Below are 14,391 nucleotides of genomic sequence, written 5' to 3'. Positions count from 1 at the left end.
TGAAGCAACACGAAAGAGCTCCATGGACCAAAAATCAACTCGAGATTAGAGGTTAGTCTCTGGCTTCGACTCCAGATGAATACCACATTACCACAAGCACCTCATGAGGAGGCTTCTCTCAGCTCTAGGTATGTGAGAGGGACCCTGAGTTTGCGGCCTCAAGTGGAATGGACACCGCGATGCCCTGACTCGAAATAAGGCCGGATATCCCTGCAGTGACTTGAATGCAGGCTCGTCTTGCATTTCCCAAGACGAAAGGATGTCTGAATCCCCAGTGGAGACCACAGAAAAAGACCTAGTTCCCCACCTCATCGCGACCGGAGGCCTCATATGCTTTGAAAACTCCAGAGGTACGTGGAGATCAGTGCCTCCAAAGGAGACGATGCCTGACTCCTCGTGAACCTTGATAGAAGTCCCAGGATTCCTGTGGAACGTGGAAAGGGAGCCTTGGTCTCCCGCCTCAGCTGGAGAGGCGTCCCAATTGCCCTGCCAAGCCTCGAGGAGAATGCCGAGTTGTCCCTCGCAACTAGGCAGGAGTCCTGACGTCGCTGAACAAACATTTGTGTGGAAGGGCAATCCCGGTCGTAACTCGAGAATATACCCCAGGTTCCCATCGCAACTCGAGAAAAACCATGAGACTTCCCCCTAGCCGAAAAATAAGGCCCGACACCCTACACTGCGTGCAGAGCAATTCCGTGTTGCACATCACACATGAAAGGAGCCTTGATTTCCTTGATGGCACTCCAGAGAAACCCCAAGAATACTGTTTCAAGGCTAGAGGGATCCTGAGGTCACTGTAGCAACACGAAAGAGCTCCGTGGACCAAAAATCAACTCGAGATGAGAGGTTAGTCCCTGGCTTCGACTCCAGAGGAATACCACCTTACCACAAGCACCTCAAGAGGAGGCTTCTCTCAGCTCTAGCTATGTGAGAGGGACCCTGACTTTGCTGCCTCAAGTTGAATGGACACCGCGATGCCCTGACGCGAAATAAGGCCGGATATCCCTGCAGTGACTTGAATGCAGGCTCGTCTTGCATCTCCCAAGACGAAAGGATGTCTGAATCCCCTGTGGAGACCACAGAGAAAGACCTAGTTCCCCACCTCATCGCGAGCGGAAGCCTCACATCCTTTGAAAACTCCAGAGGTACGCGGAGATCAGTGCCTCCAAAGGAGACGATGCCTGACTCCTCATGAAACTTGATAGGAGTCCCAGGATTCCTGTGGCATGTGGAAAGGGACACTTGGTCTCCCGCCTCAGCTGGACAGGCGTCCCAGTAGCACTGCCAAGCCTCGAGGAGAATCCCGAGTTGTCCCTCGCAACTAGGCAGGAGTCCTGACGTCGCTGAACAAACACGTGGTTGGAAGGGCCATCCCCGTCGTAACTCGAGAATATACCCCAGGTTCCCACCGCAACTCGAGAAAAACCATGAGACTTCCCCCTCGCCGCGAGATGAGGCCCGATTCCCCTGCACTGCATGCAGAGCAATTCCGTGTTGCACATCACACATGAAAGGAGCCTTGATTTAATTGTTGGCACCCCAGAGAAACCCCACGAACACTGTTTCAAGGCTAGAGGGATCCTGAGGTCACTGTAGCAACACGAAAGAGCTTCGTGGACCAAAAATCAACTCGAGATGAGAGGTTAGTCCCTGGCTTCGACTCCAGAGGAATACCACCTTACCACAAGCACCTCAAGAGGAGGCTTCTCTCTGCTCTAGGTATGTGAGAGGGACCCTGAGTTTCTGGCCTCAAGTGGAATGGACACCGCGATGACCTGACTCAAAATAAGGCCGGATATCACTGCAGTGACTTGAATGCAGGCTCGTCTTGCATCTCCCAAGACGAAAGGATGTCTGAATCCCCTGTGGAGACCACAGAGAAAGACCTAGTTCCCCACCTGATGGCGACCGGAGGCCTCACATCCTTTGAAAACTGCAGAGGTACGCGGAGATCAGTGCCTCCAAAGGAGACGATTCCTGACTCGTCGTGAAACTTGATAGGAGTACCAGGATTACTGTGGCACGTGGAAAGGGACCCTTGGTCTCCCGCCTCAGCTGGAGAGGCGTCCCAATTGCCCTGCCAAGCCTCGAGGAGAATCCCGAGTTGTCCCTCGCAACTAGGCATGAGTCCTGACGTCGCTGAACAAACACGTGTGTGGAAGGGCAATCCCCGTCGTAACTCGAGAATATACCCCAGGTTCCCGCCGCATCTCGCGAAAAACCATGAGACTTCCCCCTCGCCACGAGATGAGGCCCGATTCCCTTGTTTTGCATGCAGAGTAATTCCGTGTTGCACATCACACATGAAAGGAGCCTTGATTTCCTTGATGGCACTCCAGAGAAACCCCAAGAACACTGTTTCAAGGCTAGAGGGATCCTGACGTCACTGTAGCAACACGAAAGAGCTCCGTGGACCAAAAATCAACTCGAGATGAGAGGTTAGTCCCTCGCTTCGACTCCAGAGGAATACCACCTTACCACAAGCACCTCAAGAGGAGGCTTCTCTCAGCTCTACGTCTGTGAGAGGGACCCTGATTTTGCGGCCTCAAGTGGAATGGACACCGCGATGACCTGACTTCGAATTAAGGCCGGATATCCGTGCAGTGACTTGAATGCAGGCTCGTCTTGAATCTCCCAAGATGAAAGGATATCTGAATCCCCTGTGGAGACCACAGAGAAAGACCTAGTTCCCCACCTCAACGCGACCAGAGGCCTCACATCCTTTGGAAACTTCACAGGTACACGGAGATCAGTGCCTCCAAAGGAGACGATGCCTGACTCCTCGTGAAACTTGATAGGAGTCCCAGGATTCCTGTGGCACGTGGAAAGGGACCCTTGGTCTCCCGCCTCAGCTGGAGAAGCGTCCCAATTGCCCTGCCAAGCCTCGAGGAGAATCCCGAGTTGTCCCTCGCAACTAGGCAGGAGTCCTGACGTCGCTGAACAAACACGTGGGTGGAAGGGCCATCCCCGCCGTAACTCGAGAATATACCCCAGGTTCCCACCGCAACTCGAGAAAAACCATGAGACTTCCCCCTCGCCGCGAGATGAGGCCCGATTCCCCTGCACTGCATGCAGAGCAATTCCGTGTTGCACATCAAACATGGAAGGAGCCTTGATTTCCTTGATGGCACTCCAGAAAAACCCCAAGAACACTGTTTCAAGGCTAGAGGGATCCTGAGGTCACTGTAGCAATAGGAAAGAGCTCCGTGGACCAAAAATCAACTCGAGATGAGAGGTTAGTTCCTGGCTTCGACTCCAGAGGAATACCACCTTACCACAAGCACCTCAAGAGGAGGCTTCTCTCGGCTCTAGGTATGTGAGAGGGACCCTGATTTTGCGGCCTCAAGTGGAATGGACACTGCGATGCCCTGACACTAAATAAGGCCGGATATCCTTGCAGTGACTTGATTGCAGGCTCGTCTTGCATCTCCCAAGACGAAAGGATGTCTGAATCCCCTGTGGAGACCACAGAGAAAGACCTAGTTCCCCACCTCATCGCGACCGGAGGCCTCACATCCTTTGAAAACTCCAGAGGTACGCGGAGATCAGTGCCTCCAAAGGAGATGATGCCTGACTGCTCGTGAAACTTGATAGGAGTCCCAGGATACCTGTGCACGTGGAAAGGGACCCTTGGTCTCCGCCTCAGCTGGACAGGCGTCCCAATTGCCTGCCAAGCCTCGAGTAGAATCCCGAGTTGTCCCTCGCAAATAGGCAGGAGTCCTGACGTCGCTGAACAAACACGTGGGTGGAAGGGCCATCCCCGTCGTAACTCGAGAATATACCCCAGGTTCCCGCAGCAACTCGAGAAAAACCATGAGACTTCCCCCTCGCCGCGAGATGAGGCCCGATTCCCCTGCACTGCGTGCAGAGCAATTCCGTGTTGCACATCACACATGAAAGGAGCCTTTATTTCCTTGTTGGCACTCCAGAGAAACCCCACGAACACTGTTTCAAGGCTAGAGGGATCCTGAGGTCACTGTAGCAAAACAAAAGAGCTTTGTGGACCAAAAATCAACTCGAGATGAGAGGTTAGTCCCTGGCTTCGACTCCAGAGGAATACCACCTTACCACAAGCACCTCAAGAGGAGGCTTCTCTCTGCTCTAGGTATGTGAGAGGGACCCTGAGTTTGTGGCCTCAAGTGGAATGGACACCGCGATGACCTGACTCGAAATAAGGCCGGATATCCCTGCAGTGATTTGAATGCAGGCTCGTCTTGCATCTCCCAAGATGAAAGGATGTCTGAATCCCCTGTGTAGACCACAGAGAAAGACCTAGTTCCCCACCTCATGGCGACCGGAGGCCTCACATCCTTTGAAAACTCCAGAGGTACGCGGAGATCAGTGCCTCCAAAGGAGACGATGCCTGACTCCTCGTGAAACTTGATAGGAGTCATAGGATTGCTGTGGCAGGTGGAAAGGGACCCTTGGTCTCCCGCCTCAGCTGGAGAGGCGTCCCAATTGCCCTGCCAAGCCTCGAGGAGAACCCCGAGTTGTCCCTCGCAACTAGGCAGGAATCCTGCCGTCGCTGAACAAACACGTGTATGGAAGGGCCATCCCCGTCGTAACTCGAGAATATACCCCAGGTTCCCGCGGCAACTTGAGAAAAACCATGAGACTTCCCCCTCGCCGCGAGATGAGGCCCGATTCCCCTGCACTGCATGCAGAGCAATTCCGTGTTGCACATCACACATGAAAGGAGACTTGATTTCCTTGATGGCACTCCAGAGAAACCCCAAGAACACTGTTTCAAGGCTAGAGGGAACCTGAGGTCACTTTAGCAACATGAAAGAGCTCCGTGGACCAAAAATCAACTCGAGATGAGAGGTTAGTCCCTGGCTTTGACTCCAGAGGAATACCACCTTACCACAAGCACCTCAAGAGGAGGCTTCTCTCAGCTCTAGGTATGTGAGAGGGACCCTGATTTTGCGGACTCAAGTGGAAAGGACTCCGCGATGCCCTGACTCAAAATAAGGCCGGATATCCCTGCAATGACTTGAATCCAGGCTCGTTTTACATCTCCCAAGACGAAAGGATGTCTGAATCCCCTGTGGAGACCACAGAGAAAGACCTAGTTCCCCACTTCATCGCGACCGGAGGCCTCACATCCTTTGAAAACTCCAGGGGTACGCGGAGATCAGTGCCTCCAAAGGAGACGATGCCTGACTCCTCGTCAAACTTGATAGGAGTCCCAGGATTCCTGTGGCACGTGGAAAGGGACACTTGGTCTGCCGCCTAATTTGGAGAGGCATCCCAATTGCCCTGCCAAGCCTCGAAGAGAATCCCGAGTTGTCCCTCGCAACTAGGCAGGAGTCCTGACGTCGCTGAACAAGCACGTGTGTGGAAGGGCCTTCCCCATCGTAACCCGAGAATATACCCCAGGTTCCCGCCGCAACTCGAGAAAAACCATGAGACTTCCCCCTCGCCGTGAGATGAGGCCCGATTCCCCTGCAGTGCGTGCAGAGCAATTTCGAGTTGCACATCACACATGAAAGGAGCCTTGATTTCCTTGATGGCACTCCAGAGAAACCCCAAGAACACTGTTTCAAGGCTAGAGGATCCTGAGGTCACTGAAGCAACACGAAAGAGCTCCGTGGACCAAAAATCAACTCGAGATGAGAGGTTAGTCCCTGGCTTCGACTCCAGAGGAATACCACCTTACCACAAGCACCTCAAGAGGAGGCTTCTCTCAGCTCTAGGTATGTGAGAGGGACCCTGAGATTGCGGCCTCAAGTGGAAAGGACACCGCGATGCCCTGACTCAAAATAAGGCCGGATATCCCTGCAGTGACTTGAATCCAGGCTCGTTTTGCATCTCCCAAGACGAAAGGATGTCTGAATCCCCTGTGGAGACCACAGAGAAAGACCTAGTTCCCCACCTCATCGCGACCAGAGGCCTCACATCCTTTGAAAACTCCAGAGGTACGCGAAGATCAGTGCCTCCAAAGGAGACGATGCCTGACTCCTCGTCAAACTTGATAGGAGTCCCAGGATTCCTGTGGCACGTGGAAAGGGACACTTGGTCTCCCGCCTCAGCTGGAGAGGCCTCCCAATTGCCCTGCCAAGCCTCGAGGAGAATCCCGAGTTGTCCCTCGCAACTAGGCAGGAGTCCTGACGTCGCTGAACAAGCACGTGTGTGGAAGGGCCTTCCCCATCGTAACCCGAGAATATACCCCAGGTTCCCGCCGCAACTCGAGAAAAACCATGAGACTTCCCCCTCGCCGTGAGATGAGGCCCGATTCCCCTGCAGTGCGTGCAGAGCAATTCCGAGTTGCACATCACACATGAAAGGAGCCTTGATTTCCTTGATGGCACTCCAGAGAAACCCCAAGAACACTGTTTCAAGGCTAGAGGATCCTGAGGTCACTGAAGCAACACGAAAGAGCTCCGTGGACCAAAAATCAACTCGAGATGAGAGGTTAGTCCCTGGCTTCGACTCCAGAGGAATACCACCTTACCACAAGCACCTCAAGAGGAGGCTTCTCTCAGCTCTAGGTATGTGAGAGGGACCCTGAGTTTGCGGCCTCAAGTGGAAAGGACACCGCGATGCCCTGACTCAAAATAAGGCCGGATATCCCTGCAGTGACTTGAATCCAGGCTCGTTTTGCATCTCCCAAGACGAAAGGATGTCTGAATCCCCTGTGGAGACCACAGAGAAAGACCTAGTTCCCCACCTCATCGCGACCAGAGGCCTCACATCCTTTGAAAACTCCAGAGGTACGCGAAGATCAGTGCCTCCAAAGGAGACGATGCCTGACTCCTCGTCAAACTTGATAGGAGTCCCAGGATTCCTGTGGCACGTGGAAAGGGACACTTGGTCTCCCGCCTCAGCTGGAGAGGCGTCCCAATTGCCCTGCCAAGCCTCGAGGAGAATCCCGAGTTGTCCCTCGCAACTAGGCAGGAGTCCTGACGTCGCTGAACAAGCACGTGTGTGTAAGGGCCATCCCCGTCGTAACTCGAGAATATACCCCAGGTTCCCACCGCAACTCGAGAAAAACCATGAGACTTCCCCCTCGCCCTGAGATGAGGCCCGATTACACTGCACTGCGTGCAGAGCAATTCCGTGTGGCACATCACACATGAAAGGAGCCTTGATTTCCTTGATGGCACTCCAAAGAAACCCCAAGAACACTGTTTCAAGGCTAGAGGGATCCTGAGGTCACTGAAGCATCACGAAAGAGCTCCATGGACCAAAAATCAACTCGAGATTAGAGGTTAATCTCTGGCTTCGACTCCAGATGAATACCACATTACCACAAGCACCTCATGAGGAGGCTTCTCTCAGCTCTAGGTATGTGAGAGGGACCCTGAGTTTGCGGCCTCAAGTGGAATGGACACCGCGATGCCCTGACTGGAAATAAGGCCGGATATCCCTGCAGTGACTTGAATGCAGGCTCGTCTTGCATTTCCCAAGACGAAAGGATGTCTGAATCCCCAGTGGAGACCACAGAAAAAGACCTAGTTCCCCACCTCATCGCGACCGGAGGCCTCATATGCTTTGAAAACTCCAGAGGTACGTGGAGATCAGTGCCTCCAAAGGAGACGATGCCTGACTCCTCGTGAAACTTGATAGGAGTCCCAGGATTCCGGTGGCACATGGAAAGGGACACTTGGTCTCCCGCCTCAGCTGGAGACGTGTCCCAATTGCCCTGCCACGCCTCGAGGAGAATCCCATGTTGTCCCTCGCAACTACGCAGGAGTCCTGCCGTCGCTGAACAAACACGTGTGTGGAAGGGCCATCCCCGTCGTAGCTCGAGAATATACCCCAGGTTCCCGCCGCAACTCGAGAAAAACCATGAGACTTCCCCCTCGCCACGAGATGAGGCCCGATTCCCCTGCACTCCATGCAGAGCAATTCCGTGTTGCACATCACACATGAAAGGAGCCTTGATATCCTTGATGGCACTCCAGAGAAACGCCAAGAACACTGTTTCAAGGCTAGAGGGATCCTGAGGTCACTGTAGCAACACGAAAGAGCTCCGTGGACCAAAAATCAACTCGAGATGAGAGGTTAGTCCCTGGCTTCGACTCCAGAGGAATACCACCTTACCACAAGCACCTCAAGAGGAGGCTTCTCTCAGCTCTAGGTATGTCAGAGGGACCCTGAGTTTGCGGCCTCAAGTGGAATGGACACTGGGATGCCCTGACTCGAAATAAGGCCGGATATCCCTGCAGTGACTTGAATGCAGGCTCGTCTTGCATCTCCCAAGACGAAAGGATGTCTGAATCCCCTGTGGAGACCACTGAGAAAGACCGAGTTCCCCACCTCATCGCGACCGGAGGCCTCACATCCTTTGAAAACTTCAGAGGTACACGGAGATCAGTGCCTCCAAAGGAGACGATGCCTGACTTCTCCTGAAACTTGATAGGTGTCCAAGGATATCTGTGGCACGTGGACAGGGACCCTTGGTCTCCCAGCTCAGCTGGAGTGGCGTCCCAATTTCCCTGCCAAGCCTCGAGGAGAATCCCGAGTTGTCCCTCACAACTAGGCAGGAGTCCTGACGTCGCTGAGAAAACACGTGGGTGGAAGGGCCATCCCCGTCGTAACTCGAGAATATACCCCAGGTTCCTACCGCAACTCGAAAAAAACCATGAGACTTCCCCCTCGCCGCGAGAAGAGGCCCGATTCCCCTGCACTGCGTGCAGAGCAATTACGTGTTGCACATCACACATGAAAGGAGCCTTGATTTCCTTGATGGCACTCCAGAGAAACCCCAAGAACACTGTTTCAAGGCTAGAGGGATCCTGAGGTCACTGTAGCCACACGAAAGAGCTCCGTGGACCAAAAATCAACTCGAGATGAGAGGTTAGTCCCTGGCTTCGACTCCAGAGGAATACCACCTTACCACAAGCACATCAAGAGGAGGCTTCTCTCAGCTCTAGGTATGGGAGAGGGACCCTGATTTTGCGGCCTCAAGTGGAATGGACACCGCGATGCCCTGACTCGAAATAAGGCCGGATATCCCTGCAGTGACTTGAATGCAGGCTCGTCTTGCATCTCCCAAGACGAAAGGATGTCTGAATCCCCTGTGGAGACCACAGAGAAAGACCTAGTTCCCCACCTCATCGCGACCGGAGGCCTCACATCCTTTGAAAACTCCACAGGTGCGCGGAGATCAGTGCCTCCAAAAGAGACGATGCCTGACTCCTCGTCAAACTTGATAGGAGTCCCAGGATTCCTGTGGCACGTGGAAAGGGACACTTGGTCTCCCGCCTCAGCTGGAGAGGCGTCCCAATTGCCCTGCCAAGCCTCGAGGAGAATCCCGAGTTGTCCCTCGCAACTAGGCAGGAGTCCTGACGTCGCTGAACAAACATGTTTGTGGAAGGGCCATCCCCGTCGTAACTCGAGAATATACCCCAGGTTCCCGCCGCAACTCGAGAAAACCATGAGACTTCCCCCTCGCCGCGAGATGAGGCCCGATTTCCCTGCACTGCATGCAGAGCAATTCCGTGTAGCACATCAAACATGAAAGGAGCCTTGATTTCCTTGATGGCACTCCAGAGAAACCCCAAGAACACTGTTTCAAGGCTAGAGGGATCCTGAGGTCACTTTAGCAACATGAAAGAGCTCCGTGGACCAAAAATCAACTGGAGATGAGAGGTTAGTCCCTGGCTTCGACTCCAGAGGAATACCACCTTACCACAAGCACCTCAAGAGGAGGCTTCTCTCAGCTCTAGGTATGTGAGAGGGACCCTGATTTTGCGGACTCAAGTGGAAAGGACTCCGCGATGCCCTGACTCAAAATAAGGCCGGATATCCCTGCAATGACTTGAATCCAGGCTCGTTTTACATCTCCCAAGGCGAAAGGATGTCTGAATCCCCTGTGGAGACCACAGAGAAAGACCTAGTTCCCCACTTCATCGCGACCGTAGGCCTCACATCCTTTGAAAACTCCAGGGGTACGCGGAGATCAGTGCCTCCAAAGGAGACGATGCCTGACTCCTCGTGAAACTTGATAGGAGTCCCAGGATTCCTGTGGCACGTGGAAAGGGACACTTGCTCTGCCGCCTCAGTTGGAGAGGCATCCCAATTGCCCTGCCAAGCCTCAAAGAGAATCCCGAGTTGTCCCTCGCAACTAGGCAGGAGTCCTGACGTCGCTGAACAAGCACGTGTGTGGAAGGGCCTTCCCCATCGTAACCCGAGAATATACCCCAGGTTCCCCCCGCAACTCGAGAAAAACCATGAGACTTCCCCCTCGCCCTGAGATGAGGCCCGATTCCCCTGCACTGCGTGCAGAGCAATTCCGTGTTGAACATCACACATGAAAGGAGCCCTGATTTCCTTGATGGCACTCCAGAGAAACCCCAAGAACACTGTTTCAAGGCTAGAGGGATCCTGAGGTCACTGAAGCAACACGAAAGAGCTCCATGGACCAAAAATCAACTCGAGATTAGAGGTTAGTCTCTGGCTTCGACTCCAGATGAATACCACATTACCACAAGCACCTCATGAGGAGGCTTCTCTCAGCTCTAGGTATGTGAGAGGGACCCTGAGTTTGCGGCCTCAAGTGGAATGGACACCGCGATGCCCTGACTCGAAATAAGGCCGGATATCCCTGCAGTGACTTGAATGCAGGCTCGTCTTGCATTTCCCAAGACGAAAGGATGTCTGAATCCCCTGTGGAGACCACAGAGAAAGACCTAGTTCCCCACCTCATCGCGACCGGAGGCCTCACATCCTTTGAAAACTCCAGAGGTACGCGGAGATCAGTGCCTCCAAAGGAGACGATGCCTGACTGCTCGTGAAACTTGATAGGAGTCCCAGGATACCTGTGCACGTGGAAAGGGACCCTTGGTCTCCGCCTCAGCTGGACAGGGGTTCCAATTGCCCTGCCAAGCCTCGAGGAGAATCCCGAGTTGGCCCTCGCAACTAGGCAGGAGTCCTGACGTCGCTGAACAAACACGTGGGTGGAAGGGCCATCCCCGTTGTAACTCGAGAATATACCCCAGGTTCCCGCAGCAACTCGAGAAAAACCATGAGTCTTCCCCCTCGCCGCGAGATGAGGCCCGATTCCCCTGCACTGCGTGCAGAGCAATTCCGTGTTGCACATCACACATGAAAGGAGCCTTGATTTCCTTGATGGCACTCCAGAGAAACCCCACGAACACTGTTTCAAGGCTAGAGGGATCCTGAGGTCACTGTAGCAACACAAAAGAGCTTCGTGGACCAAAAATCAACTCGAGATGAGAGGTTAGTCCCTGGCTTCAACTCCCGAGGAATACCACCTTACCACAAGCACCTCAAGAGGAGGCTTCTCTCAGCTCTAGGTATGTGAGAGGGACCCTGAGTTTGTGGCCTCAAGTGGAATGGACACCGCGATGCCCTGACTCGAAATAAGGCCGGATATCCCTGCAGTGACTTGAATGCAGGCTCGTCTTGCATCTCCCAAGATGAAAGGATGTATGAATCCCCTGTGTAGACCACAGAGAAAGACCTAGTTCCCCACCTCAAGGCGACCGGAGGCCTCACATCCTTTGAAAACTCCAGAGGTACGCGGAGATCAGTGCCTCCAAAGGAGACGATGCCTGACTCCTCGTGAAACTTGATAGGAGTCATAGGATTCCTGTGGCACGTGGAAAGGGACGCGTGGTCTCCCGCCTCAGCTGGAGAGGCGTCCCAATTGCCCTGCCAAGCCTCGAGCAGAATCCCGAGTTGTCCCTCGCAACTAGGCAGGAGTCCTGCCGTCGCTGAACAAACACGTGTATGGAAGGGCCATCCCCGTCGTAACTCGAGAATATACCCCAGGTTCCCGCGGCAACTCGAGAAAAACCATGAGACTTCCCCTTCGCCAAGAGATGAGGCCTGATTCACCTGCAATGCGTGCAGAGCAATTCCGTGTTGCACATCACACATGAAAGGAGCCTTGATTTCCTTGATGGAACTCCAAAGAAACCCCAAGAACACTGTTTCAAGGCTAGAGGGATCCTGAGGTCACTGTAGCAACACGAACGAGCTCCATGGATCAAAAATCAACTCGAGATGAGAGGTTAGTCCCTGGCTTCAACTCCAGAGGAATACCACCTTACCACAAGCACCTCAAGAGGAGGCTTCTCTCAGCTCTAGGTATGTGAGAGGGACCCTGAGTTTTCGGCCTCAAGTGGAATGGACACTGTGATGCCCTGACTCGAAATAAGGCCGGATATCCCTGCAGTGACTTGAATGCAGCACGTTTTGCATCTCCCAAGATGAAAGGATGTCTGAATCCCCTGGGGAGACCACAGAGAAAGACCTAGTTCCCCACCTCATCGCGACTGGAGGCCTCACATCCTTTGAAAACTACAGAGGTACGCGGAGATCAGTGCCTCCAAAGGAGACGATGCCTGACTCCTCGTGAAAGTTGATAGGAGTTCCAAGATTCCTGTGGAACGAGGAAAGGGACCCTTTGTCTCCCGCCTCAGCTGGAGAGGCGTCCCAATTGCCCTGCCAAGCCTCGAGGAGAATCCCGAGTTGTCCCTCGCAACTAGGCAGGAGTCCTGACTTCGCTGAACAAACACGTGGGTGGAAGGGCCATCCCCGTCGTAACTCGAGAATATACCCCAGGTTCCCGCTGCAACTCGAGAAAAACCATGAGACTTCCCCCTCGCCGCGAGATGAGGCCCGATTCCACTGCACTGCGTGCAGAGAAATTCCGTGTTGCACATCACACATGAAAGGAGCCTTGATTTCCTTGATGGCACTCCAGAGAAACCCCAAGAACACTGTTTCAAGGCTAGAGGGATCCTGAGGTCACTGTAGCAACACGAAAGAGCTCCGTGGACCAAAAATCAACTCGAGATGAGAGGTTAGTCCCTGGCTTCGACTCCAGAGGAATACCACCTTACCACAAGCACCTCAAGAGGAGGCTTCTCTCAGCTCTAAGTATGTGAGAGGGACCCTGAGTTTGCGGCGTCAAGTGGAATGGACACCGCGATTCCCTGACTCGAAATAAGGCCGGTTATCCCTGCAGTGACTTGAATGCAGGCTCGTTTTGCATCTCCCAAGATGAAAGGATGTCTGAATCCACTGTGGAGACCACAGAGAAAGACCTAGTTCCCCACCTCATCGCGACCGGAGGCGTAACATCCTTTGAAAACTCCAGAGGTACGCGGAGATCAGTGCCTCCAAAGGAGACGATGCCTGACTCCTCGTGAAACTTGATAGGAGTCCCAGGATTCCTGTGGCACGTGGAAAGGGACCCTTGGTCTCCCGCCTCAGCTGGAGAGGCGTCCCAATTGCCCTGCCAAGACTCGAGGAGAATCCCGAGTTGTCCCTCGCAACTAGGCAGGTGTCGTGACGTCGCTGAACAAACACGTGTGTGGAAGGGCCATCCCTGTCGTAACTCGAGAATATACCCCAGGTTCCCGCCGCAACTCGAGAAAAACCATGAGACATCCCCCTCGCAGCGAGATGTGGCCCGATTCCCCTGCACTGCGTGCAGAGCAATTCCGTGTTGCACATCACACATGAAAGGAGCCTTGATTTCCTTGATGGCACTCCAGAGAAACCCCAAGAACACTGTTTCAAGGCTAGAGGGATCCTGAGGTCACTGTAGCAACACGAAAGAGCTCCGTGGACCAAAAATCAACTCGAGATGAGAGGTTAGTCCCTAGCTTCGACTCCAGAGGAATACCACCTTACCAAAAGCACCTCAAGAGGAGGCTTCTCTCAGCTCTAGGTATGTGAGAGGGACCCTGAGTTTGCGGCCTCAAGTGGAATGGACACCGCGATGCCTTGACTCGAAATAAGGCCGGATATCCCTGCAGTGACTTGAATGCAGGCTCGTCTAGCATCTCCCAAGATGAAAGGATGTCTGAATCCCCTGTGGAGACTACCGAAAAAGAACTAGTTCTCCACGTCATCGCGACCGGAGGCCTCACATCATTTGAAAACTCCAGAGGTACGCGGAGATCAGTGCCTCCAAAGGAGACAATGCCTGACTTCTCCTGAAACTTGATAGGAGTCCTAGGATTTCTGTGGCACGTGGAAAGGGACCCTTGTTCTCCCGCCTCAGCTGGAGAGGCGTCCCAATTGCCCTGCCAAGCCTCGAGGAGAATCCCGAGTTGTCCTTCGCAACTAGGCAGGAGTCCTGACTTCTCTGAACAAACACGTGGGTGGAAGGGCCATCCCCGTCGTAACTCGAGAATATACCCCAGGTTCCCGCTGCAACTCGAGAAAAACCATGAGACTTCCCCCTCGCCGCGAGATGAGGCCCGATTCCACTGCACTGCGTGCAGAGCAATTCCGTGTTGCACATCACACATGAAAGGAGCCTTGATTTCCTTGATGGCACTCCAGAGAAACCCCAAGAACACTGTTTCAAGGCTAGAGGGATCCTGAGGTCACTGTAGCAACACGAAAGAGCTCCGTGGACCAAGAATCAACTCGAGATGAGAGCTTAGTCCCTGGCTTCGACTC

The sequence above is a fragment of the Cervus elaphus genome, chromosome 32 (assembly GCF_910594005.1).
Source record: "Cervus elaphus chromosome 32, mCerEla1.1, whole genome shotgun sequence".
Taxonomy (NCBI): domain Eukaryota; kingdom Metazoa; phylum Chordata; class Mammalia; order Artiodactyla; family Cervidae; genus Cervus; species Cervus elaphus.
This window is presented reverse-complemented; position numbering follows the sequence as displayed.